The sequence below is a fragment of the Lygodium microphyllum genome, chromosome 24, assembly GCF_053477565.2.
Source record: "Lygodium microphyllum isolate KBCC chromosome 24, Lygodium_microphyllum_v1.1.10, whole genome shotgun sequence".
Lineage (NCBI taxonomy): Eukaryota > Viridiplantae > Streptophyta > Polypodiopsida > Schizaeales > Lygodiaceae > Lygodium > Lygodium microphyllum.
Window position 1 is genome coordinate 16,732,608 of NC_141158.1, and position 5,082 is coordinate 16,737,689.

Sequence of the window (5,082 nt, forward strand, 5' to 3'; positions counted from 1 at the left end):
TGAGTATTTGGTTGAGCAAGGTCGATTGAGAACTTCAATACTTGTAGAAGAGTCCCAGGCGCTTTCAATTACATTTATATATCTCTTTTATCATAAAGAAATAGCAAATAATGACAACCAAATGCATTTTAGTGCTAAGAAGCACTCATCTCAAGGTTGAGACCACTTGAGATGATAAGTATCCATCATGGCAAGATAAGGGATGCTCATCAAATGAAGAATCGTCATTGAAATGAAGACCAAAGAATATTAACTGAATCCAGAGGTAGTAAATTAGTGATTAAAATCATTGTTAGGTGAAAAAAAGCAAGAAAGTCAAGCTTTCAAGTTTGTGGCTATGGCTGCCATCAAGATACCCAATTAGGGTTTTGCTCTATGTGAGCTGTAGGGATGGAATTTTTCCAAACCCTCTTAGGCGGAGATATCTCACTTGGGGGGATAACAAATCTCTATGGTGGCTCAAAGGATTGTGTCCTTTGCTAGTTGCGGCATCAGGCTAAACAAGTTGCTGCGAAATCTACATTATTTCTAAAAGATATGCAATGCTGCCTTCCTATTGACCAATGCAAGTGTGCACCCTGCTGAAGCACCCTGAGCTGGGGATGACGTCTCTAGAAGAAATCATGAGCTAATATGGCCTCCTTTTCTCACACCAACTCCTCCAAGGTCAAGGGGTCAAGCTGGGGATATGGAAGTCAAGGGATAAGATGAAGAAGATGAAGGATCATGTGCACTTAGTGAGAAATGAAGTTGAGGAACACTTTTTGGATTAAAGATGGCTATGATACCATGTTGAAATATCAGAGTGAGAGCATGAGCGTGTTCACAAGAGGGAGAGAGTGAGCTCAAGTATAATAAGGATATCTTGCTTAATGAGTTGTTCACAAGTACAAATGGTACACTCTCCTCTACATTGAGAGTGACCTTTAGCCTGTTTATATAGCCTTTGGATGACTAAGGTTAGGGTTTCCCCCTGCCCTCTAGTTCATTCACACCCAACTACCCATATCCACCCTTGGATACATAGGGTACAACATACTCATCTCTTAACACCGCCCTCCCCCGCTTCCCCAATGCCAGAGTGGGATTGGACTACAAGACATATTAATACCGCCCCAAACAAAGTGGGATGCCTTTATAAATTAGGCTACAAGGTAGAGGATTTATAGGTGGGTTGGAGACAAAGTTGGTCTCCAATGCTTTTGGTACTTCAGGAATGGTAGGACATTTATTGGCAATATGCCATGTCTTCTTACATTTGTTGCACTTCATTTTGTCAGGATATTTTTTCCAACATCTGTTAACAAGATGTCCCTTTTTGTTGCTCGGCTATTGAAGTGGGTGCTTGACTAGTGCTATCTTCTTTCTTATTTCTTCTCTCCTCATCTAAACAAGATTGGATGGTGGTTTCCAAGTTTGTATTAGGGATATTTGTAAGAGTAGTTACAAGGGTTGGAAATACCTTCTTTACAGCCTTCAAGAGAATTACAATGGCATCTTCATCATGAATTGGATTTTGCATTGAGGATAGCTATGCCATGAGCCCCTTCATGTGAGAAATGAACTTACCTAGGTCTTCTCCTTGTTTATATTCCAAGATTAAAAAATTGATATTAAGGAAAATTTTAGAGTTCTTTCCTATAGCACCATTGGCAGTGAAGAGTTGGTCAATGTGATGGATTAGTGATTCTCTAGATGAAGCATTATTATGGCTTAGGCTCTTTCATCATCTTCTACATCAAGTGGGTTTGATGGATCAATAACCTTGGTCCCTTTGACGAAGGGCTTGTAGCCCTATTCCATCATTTTATACTTCACTTGTACCTGGCATGGATGACAGTCTTTTCCATCTAACTTATGGATTTGAGATCTAACATTGGCATAAACCATGGCCATCAAACTTATAGATTTGAGGTCTAACATTGGCATAAGCCATGGCCATGATAGGAAGGTCTTATCAATTTCTCTAGGAAATGGCACTGTCTAGTCCTTTACACAATGGCCAATAAGTCCAAAGCAAATGAAGGAAACAATCTATGTGTTCATAGATGCCACATAGCCTCACAACTGTGTAGACTTAAAACTGCAAGGATGAGAAAGGTTGGAAGTCATACATGTGGAGTATTTTAAAATAAGAGTTTGGTGGTCCTTTCCTTTAGACAACCCTTTGTTTAGGTTTGATTGTCTTCCTAGGCTTTAATGAAGTGAACTTGGATTGAACTTTTGGCTCCTCCAAATCTTGTGGTCTAATGGATGAGTATTTGGTTGAACAAGGTCGATTAAGAACAATCCTTATAGAAGAGCCCGGGGAGCTTTCAATTACATTCATAATCCTGTTTTGTCATAAATCAATAGCAAATAATGACAATCAAATGCATTTTAGTGCTAAGAAGCACTCATCTCAAGGTTGAGACCACTTGAGATGATAATTATCCATCTTGGAAAGCTTAGTGATGCTCACAAAATTAAGAATCATCATTGAAATGAAGACCACAGAACATTAAATGACTTTAGAGCCAGTTAATCAGTGATTAAAATCATTGTTAGGTGAAAAAAAGCAAGAAAGTCAAGCTTTCAAGCTTGTGGCTATGGCTGTCAGCAGGATACCTTTTGCTTTGTGTGAGCTCTAGAGATGGAATTTTTCCAAACCGTCTTAGGTGGAGATAGCTCACTTGGGGGGGGGGGGGGGGGGGGGGGGCAAAAAATCCCTATGGTGTCTCAAGGGATTGTGCCCTCTACTGGTTCTGCCATCGGGCTGAACATGTCACTGTGAAATCTGCGCTGTTTTTAGAAAACATGCAATGTTGCCTTGTTGACCAATGTCAGTGTGCACCCTACTGAAGCACCTTGAGCTGGGGATGAAGTTTCCAAAATAAATCACAAGCTAATATGGCCTCCTTTGCTCACACCAACTCCTCCAAGGTCAAGGGGTCTCTGTGGCCATGGAAGTCAAGGGATAAGATGAAGGAGGTATGAAGCTCATGTGCACTTAATGAGAAATGAAGTCCAAGGTCAAGGGGTCAAGTTGTGGCTATGGAAGTCAAGGGATAAGATGAAGGAGATATGAAGGCTCATGTGCACTTAGTGAGAAATGAAGTTGAGGGAAGCTTGTTGAATCAGAGATGGATTTGATACCATGTTGAAATATGAGAGTGAGAGAATGAAAGTGTGCACAAGAGGGAGAGAGAGAGCTCAAGTACAATAAGATTATCTTGTTTAATGAGCTGTTCATAAGTACAATTGGTACGCTCTCCTCTACATTGAGAGTGATCTTTAGGCTTAATATAGCCTTTGGATGGCCAGGGTAAGGATTTTCCCCTACCCTCTAGTTCACTCACACCGAGATACCCTTATCCACCCTTGGATACATAGGGTTCACATGCCTATCTCTCAACATACCCAAATGGAAAAATCTAGTCCTACTACGATAGGAGTGAAACTACTCTATATGAGGGGTCACATGAAAGGAAGCCCCTAAATCTATTAGCCAACACTTAGTACATGCTGGCAAAGCATCACTCAATTGTGAAGAATAAGAAGAAGAAGCTCCAACTATGAAATCAACATTACAATTAGTCTACATAACATTAATCTCTTCAATCTTAACACTGGACTTGCTAGGAAAAATGTTGTGATCATCATTTTTGTCATGTACTTTACCCTTGCCCTTTTCTTTGTGCTTGTCCTCATGCATCTTATGGCACTATGGCCGAGTAATGACAAGTCAATGAGGACTTATAGCCATGGGACTTACTACGAGATTGTCCACGTAACTGAGAGCAAGATGATTGAGAGTCTCCCCCACAGTGGTTATTACTGCTCCTAGCATTATTACCTCTAATTGTCAAAGTATGAGAGGTACGGGAAGCATCATATTATTTTTGTTAATCTCTTTAGCCACAAGAATGTACTCTCTACATCCTACAACTGTAACCCATCAATAGGTACATTGGCACACATAGTAATATAAAAGGTATCCCATGATTCAGATAATGTAGCTAAGAGGAACAAGGGAATAAGAGTGCCCTTGCGAAGACAAATGACTAATAATGGAATGACACTCATTTAAGTGAGTTGACATAGAAGTGCCCTCCTTCATGATATGAAGGTCCATGAGTTGCTTCAGCCAATATATTTAAGAAACGGGACTCTACTTGTCATGGATGTTATGAAATTTTTCCCATAATTCTCATGTGGATCGCCCATTAAAGACAACATTATAGAACACCTACTTAGAAAGGGATAGCATGATGGTGGAGTTACATGTAGTTCAACCCAATCCTTCTCTATTCCAATAAGTTCGAGCTTGACACCCTTATGTTTCAATGGCCTAACCTACATTTTCTGCACTAAAACTTGCCAGATTTGGGCCTTTCAATGTAGCTGTAGTTGGTGCCATCCAACTTGTCAATATTAAGTGCAATAACTGTCAAAGTAGGCTATTGTAATTAGTGCAAAAAATAACCCTAAAACCTTGGGTAAGTTACTCATGAATATATGTATGCGTCACATGGGTTCAAAATAACGTATTTTTAAAATACAATTTCTATATATTTTTTACATATAGAAGGGTGTAATATAAAGGGGTTATTTATAGATGGAATAGAAAAGGGTTATGTTTTATTCAAGAAAAATTCACAGATAAGGATATTTATAAATAGGCCTTGAATGTACATGATGTACATAATATACATATAGTAACTTCCTCGAGCCTAAAACTATTGCTAAAGCAGATTGAAAGCAAGGGATATTGAACAAGTAATGGATTGTTCACAAACTCAATGCAAAGAACTATCAAATGAAGGTGACTATTCCATAAATAGTGTAGTAAAATGTAATTACAACATGCTAAAAATGAAGTATAACAGTGAGAAATCAATGTCAAAGATGGGCAATCACTGATATAAGACAAACTGCAACTGCTAGGGAATAGCTCAAACTAGCAGTGAGTGAATATGCAATTGGCATCGAGAATTGTCAAAGGATCATTGTGTTAGACTGAGATACATTCCATAGGCATAACCATCATGCATACAGTGGGTCTCACAGGTAACAAAGAGACCAACTAAAGGCAGAATGGAC